Source organism: Drosophila serrata, unplaced genomic scaffold, assembly GCF_035046125.1.
Source record: "Drosophila serrata isolate PLE 108 unplaced genomic scaffold, ASM3504612v1 contig_127, whole genome shotgun sequence".
Lineage (NCBI taxonomy): Eukaryota > Metazoa > Arthropoda > Insecta > Diptera > Drosophilidae > Drosophila > Drosophila serrata.
The window spans coordinates 67,268-74,350 of record NW_028257025.1 but is presented as its reverse complement, the minus strand read 5'-3'; positions in this window follow the sequence as shown (position 1 = coordinate 74,350).

Below are 7,083 nucleotides of genomic sequence, written 5' to 3'. Positions count from 1 at the left end.
ATTAAAATTGTTTCTGTGTGTGACCGGTAAAAACATCTGATATGGGGATCACACATGTATGGTTTTTTTTTGCATCACTTGCAATTCCTGTTAACTGTAAACGGAGCGGCATCGAAACTCACTCTTTCGCTTCTGAATAAAAAAAAGAGCAGGAAAGGGGGTTATCAACTGCGTTAGTCCAATGAAACTCCAAACTCCAAAAATTCACATATTTTTTACCAGAAGAAGTATGCTTTCAAATTTTATACAGCTGTTTGAATAAAGAACCTTATTGGGCAAGAAGTCGAAAGAAATTTATCCTGACTTAAGGCAATTAATAGTAAAACTGAGTCTTGAGGGGAAAACTGTACGGGAAATTATGAAAATTGTAGGCAGAGCCCATAATTCTGTACAAAGAATGCTGAAAAATTATAATTTAAACATATCAATTATGTCAAAGCCACATTCTGGAAAGCCACCAAAACAGACAAACTTAGGAAAGCGGGACGTTTTGAAGTCTTTTAAGCTAAATCCTAGATTAACAGCCTTCAAAATTAATTAGGACATTAAGAAGAATCTTCATGGTGATACTATTCAAAAAATTGTAAAATAGGAGAACCTATATGCCAGCATTGCTCGGAAGAAGCCCTTGATATCGCCATCAAACAGGGAAGAGATTGCATTTTGCCAAAAAAAAAAAAAAAAAAAAATTCAACCAGGAGCCTAAAACTGTCTGGAACAAGGTTACTTTTACTTATTTGGCATAAAAGGGCGTGACCTTGTATGGCGCAAAAACGGTACAGCCTTAGATACCCAAAATCTGCAACTGACAGCCGCAAGTGCAGTTGGAAGATTGGAGTTTATTGAATCTACCGTGAATTATTTTCACCGCCTAACTTCTTTGTTATTATTCTTGTTGTTGTAGGCCGATTTCGCTGAAATGTATCGCATAGATTGATCTATACAGAAACAAGCAGAAAACGAAAACAAAAGATAAAGGTTCAAAGGACAATATTAAAAGCAAAAGAAAACATGAATTTTATTTTGAATATAGCTTAATAAACTCCATTCCCACAAATTGAAAGCCATCATCGATACCAAAGCAAATTATTTTAACTATTAATAAGTGACATTTGAAATTTTTGCTACAAAAAAATTTTACATTTTAATAATATTTAACTTAAGACGAAAAAAAACGGTGTACATATTACACTTGGATGCATCTATTCTATTACTTATATGTAGCATTTTTCTATGAACCGTTAACTTTAGAATTCCTTTTTAGCTTGCTTCAATCTATGCGATAAAAAAAAATTCAGGGAAATCGGTCAACACTAAGAATAACTAAAAAAAAAAAATTTGGTCGTTGTGTAAATACTTTTGACCACCTATGTTCATATATACGCATACTTTTTGTAGTAAAATATTTCATAAATTTCATTCTTAGATGTCCCATTACTTTTTTAAATTTTTGACGTTCGTTCGTTCGTTCTTCAATTTATCAATCAAATACTTTGCAATGTGTTGGTTGTAAATGTCGTTTGTTTTGGTTGCATGGCGGCCAGCAAATTTAAACCACATAAATTACACATATGTAAAATATATTGTGAAATTATAGTTTTGTCAAAAAAACCTATATGTTGTTAACTATATGTTTGGATCATTGTAACAATTCAACACGCGCTTTATGAAACAGTCAACAGAATGGAAGCACCCGCAACTAACTGTAGAGAACAAGCCTGGACTCGCCGTTTAACAGAAGAGAGAGAATAGAAAAAAGGAACCCACGTCAGATTTCACTTCGAATTTATTTTGAATTAAACGGTTAAGTAACAAGTACGTTGCGATTTTCTTGGGAAGTGGTACCCAACCCTGCAAACTCTGGTACCAACTCTCAGACATATTTGTATATAATTACATATATCAAGAGTTTCGAAAACATAACTAATATGACTACAGACTCTAACCGTCTGAGTCAATTCGAGACCAGACACTGCAATCCGCCAATCGAAGCTTGTTCAAAGCTAATTTTTGTTGGTTTTGAGGGGGTAAATTTTTTAAAAATCTGATTTGTATACCCTTGCAGGGTATTATAGTTTCAATCAGAAGTTTGCAATGCACTGAAGGAGGCACCTCCGACTATATGAAGTATAGCTATTCTTGATCAGGATCAACAGACGTCGATCTAGCCATGTCCGTCTGTCCGTTTCAACGCAAACTAGTCTATCAGTTTTGAAGCTATCTGAATAAAAATTTGTAGTTAGTCTTCTATATACTTTCACTCGAATATATGTCGGAACGAGCCGGATCGGACGACTATATCATATAGCTGCCATAGAAATGATCATTTGATGTAGAGGAAAAATGCAAATCTGTGAATGTAAATGTATAGGTGAATGAAATGAAAGCAGGTATTACTTCATTGTTTTTTAACATAAATATATATAATTTATATTGTATGGATTCCTAGTCACTGAAGTTCTATCAGCAAGGGTATATTAGCTTCGGCGTGCCGAAGTTAGCTTCCTTTCTTGTTTTTACTTAATCTTAATGCCGATATTCTTACGGTCATTTTAAGACATCTGGCTTAAAAATATCCCATTACTTGTAGATTCTACAGCCATTAGAAGTGAGCGCTGCCGGTATACCTTAGAGTACTTTCTTTATCTTATCTTTTGCGTTTTTAAATAAAAAATATCGTCTAAAAAATTTTTTTTCGAAGTGCTCCCATTTGTTAAAAAAAATGTTTTCCAAAAACGGCTACGTCATGGTATAGCCATACTTATATCTATACTATTATATAAAGAGGAAAGGTTTGATTTTTTGTTTGTTTGTTTGTATGAATTGAATAGGCTCGGAAAGTACTTGGCAGATTTGAAAAATTCTTTCACTGTTGGAAAGCTACATCATTCCTGAGTGACATAGGCTATATTTCATTTAAAAAAAAAAATAGGCATCCTTACTAAAATTACGATAACGTAATCCAAGGTGTTAAAAAAATATCAAAAAACTACCTTACATCTACCGCCCTCTACAGGCAGCCAAAGCATTTCCTGTCAAACATTCAAAACATATTGAAATAAGGAATTGGAGATAAAATTTTTATTTTTTTGTTCAGGTTCAGTAAGAAACGAAGTCATGCCACCCAAGAAGTCGAGTTTGGGTCGTCGTAATCGTAATACAGAAGCAAAAAGACGTAAGATTACGAATATAACTGACGAAGAACGGGCCTCCATCCGAGAGACTGAGCGGCTGAGAGCAATGCAGATGCACAAGGAAGAATCAGCAGAAAGACGAGCAGATAGGCTTGAGAGAAAACGATTAAGAGTTAGACAGTCGCGTTCTGCAGCAATCGATTTGATTCACTCTCAAAATAATGAACGCGACAGGGCAAGGGTAGCTGAAGCGCGTTTACAGCTTGCAGAAGATCAGATATAATCCAACTATTGATTACAGCTCGAATCGAATGTCGTTATTGGCCGGATGCATCAGGTCTGCATATACTGTCAGGCCTCTTAGATTGAATCAGACGAAACTTCGGTCCGAGGAATATATCCATTTGCGGGATGCTGTGATGAATGCTGCAACTATCTTGAAGGATGGCAAAACTGCTCATTCTACTTTTAAACTTCCACTATCCGTCAATCTTGAACAACAATCTACATGTTCCATCCGCAAAAATGGACCTATTGGTAAATTACTACAAGACGCCTCATTGATTATGTGGGACGAAGTCACGATGAGCCATAGAGCACATATAGAGGCCGTGAACAGAACCTTACAGGATCTAAGGAACTCCTCTGCAGTCATGGGCGGGATTACTTTTGTATTTGCTGGAGATTTTCGACAGACTCTCCCCGTTATTAACAGAGGCACGCGAGCAGATATCATCAAGGCATGCTTGAAATCGTCTCCCATATGGACTACGATTGAAACATTAAAATTAAGGATAAATATGAGAGCTCATATTCATGGAATCACTGATAGCGATTTCCCACAGCAACTGCTAAAATTTGGGGAAGGAATTTTTCCAACTCCAAATTTAAGCGGTCATTGTGACATTCTTCTGGATGAGTCTCTAGGCCAAATACTCCATAATTTGGAAAATTTAATAGATTCTGTATACCCTGATATCGAGAATTTGCACGAAAGAGACTTCCATTGGCTGTGTTCTCGGGCTATAGTATCACCTAAGAATGATACTGTCAATGAAATAAATAATCTGATTGTTCAAAAAGTCCCCGGCCAAACAAAAACATACAAATCGATCGACACTGTAACGAATATTGAAGATGCAGTCCATTATCCACAGGAATTTTTAAATTCGTTGAACCCTTCTGGACTGCCACCCCATGAATTGACGTTAAAAATCGGAATCCCAATCATGCTTTTAAGAAATTTAAACCCTCCGAGCATGTGTAATGGGACGAGGCTGCTTATTAAGGAGTTAAAGGACAATTTAATAGTAGCAACTGTTATCACTGGCCCAGCAAGTGGTCAACTAGCTCATATACCGAAGATACCGATGATCCCAACTGATCTGCCAATCCCATTTAAACGGCTTCAATTTCCGGTAAAAACATCTTTCGCATTAACAATTAACAAGTACCAAGGTCAAACCTTCGAATTAGTAGGGATCGATCTGCGAAATAAATGTTTTACTCATGGTCAACTGTATTTTGGTCTATCGCGAGTCGGAGCCCCTGAAAATCAATTTATTTTGCTGCCACAAAATAAAACAACATCAAATATTGTTTACAGAGAAGCACTAACAAAATAAATGTATTTTCTTTTAGGGTTATGACCTCAATAAATGAAAAAAAAAAAATAAAAATAAAAAATAAAATAAAAAAATAAATAAATAAATAAAAATATATTTTTTTTTTTCAACAAGTATTTTTTAGTTTAACATATGTACTTTGATGTACTAAAAAATAAAAAGTGGTATTAATAACTTTGTCAAAATGAATTTTTGAAAAACCCTCCAATTTTCGTTCCTTCAGGGTGGTCTACCCCCTTAATTGATCGATTTTGATTTTTGGATAAGATTTTTAAATGCCAAGACTATTGGTGAAGCTCATTCCATAGTATTCAATTCATAGTTTTTTTATTACTAAAATGTTTCGTTCAGTTGTAAAATTTGTGAGTATAAATTTATTAGAAGAGAAAATTCTTGAATCTATATATATATAAATGCTCTGTTCGTGTCTACTTCCTTTATAGACTTGAAAAGTTCTGAACCGTTTAAGCCCAAATTTTGACACAACATGCGTTGAGGTTTCAGCTCGGTTATTGTCTACTTTTGATGTTGATAGCTTATCTGCGTTTGCGAATATATCAGTTTTTTTTTTCGCGTTTCCCCATGTCCCTACTGCTGCGCCCTCTACAGGCAGCCAGCTGAATCAAAGCATTTCCTGTCAAACATCCCAAAAATATTAAAATAAGAAATAATAGATTAAAATTTTATTTTTTTGTTCAGTTAAAGTAAGAAACGAAGTCATGCAACCGAAGAAGTCGAGTTTGTGTCGTCGTACTCACAATACAGAAGCAAAATGACGTAAGATTACGAATATAACTGACGAAGAACGGGCCTCCATCCGAGAGACTGAGCGGCTGAGAGCAATGCAGATGCACAAGGAAGAATCAGCAGAAAGACGAGCAGATAGGCTTGAGAGAAAACGATTAAGAGTTAGACAGTCGCGTTCTGCAGCAATCGATTTGATTCACTCTCAAAATAATGAACGCGACAGGGCAAGGGTAGCTGAAGCGCGTTTACAGCTTGCAGAAGATCAAAACCTGCAATACAATCGTCTTGCATTCAGATATAATCCAACTGTTGATTGCAGCTCGAATCGCAATGTCGTTATTGGCCGGATGCATCAGGTGTGCACATACTGTCAGGCTCTCAAATTCAAAAACGAACCAAAAGGATTGTGTTGCGCTTTCGGGAAAGTGAAATTGCCTCAACTTGAAGCACCACCAGAGCCTCTGCACTCTCTATTCGCTGGATCTACTGCTGAATCGAAGCATTTCCTGTCGAACATTAGGAAAAGTACAACTCTTGCTTCCAAACGACGTCATTTGGTGCGGAAATTATAAATGCGCAATTCATGCCAACTTTTAAAATCAAAGGACAAATCTATCACAAAGCAGGTTCCCTGCTTCCGTTCCCAGACAGCGAACACAAATTTCTTCAAATGTACTTCATTGGTGATGATGGAGATGAAGTAGATGCACGTTATGGAATCAATACCTCGCTGAAGAGGCACATTATTTCGCAGCTACAGAAGCTTTTTCACGAAAGGAACAATTTGGTGCGTTTGTTCAAAACAGCAATCGATATGATATCTTCGGATACCAATAAAATTGTCATTCATGCAGACAAAACGCCTGCTGGAGAACATATCAGGAGATATAATGCTCCAACTATAGACGAAGTGGCAATTGTCATAGTCGGGGATCAGTGCCAACCTCGAGATATTATTCTCCATCGACGAAACGATCAATTGGTAAACGTCGCAGAAACTCACCGTTGTTACGCTGCTTTGCAGTATCCACTAATCTTCTGGGATGGTGCCGATGGATACCATTTCAATGTGAAGATGGTAGATCCAGTCAATGGTGTAGAAACGAATAAAAAGTGCAGCGCGATGAACTTTTACTCATACCGATTAATGGTTCGGAGGACCGATGACAATCATATATTGAAATGTCGTCAGTTGTTTCATCAGTACATTGTCGATATGTATGCAAAAATTGAAACAGAACGTTTGCTGTTCCTCCGATTGAATCAGACGAAACTTCGGTCCGAGGAATATATCCATTTGCGGGATGCTGTGATGAATGACCGTAATACAACCAACGTTAGAAAGCTCACGATTTTGCCATCCTCATACATAGGTAGTCCACGCCACATGCATGAATATGCTCAAGATGCCATGGCATATGTTCGTTGCTACGGCCGTCCAGATTTATTTATCACCTTCACATGCAATCCAGCTTGGGACGAGATAGTACAGCTGTTATTTCCTGGACAATCATATAGGAATAGGCATGACATCACAGCCCGTGTTTTCAGACAACAGCTCAAGTCACTGATGGATT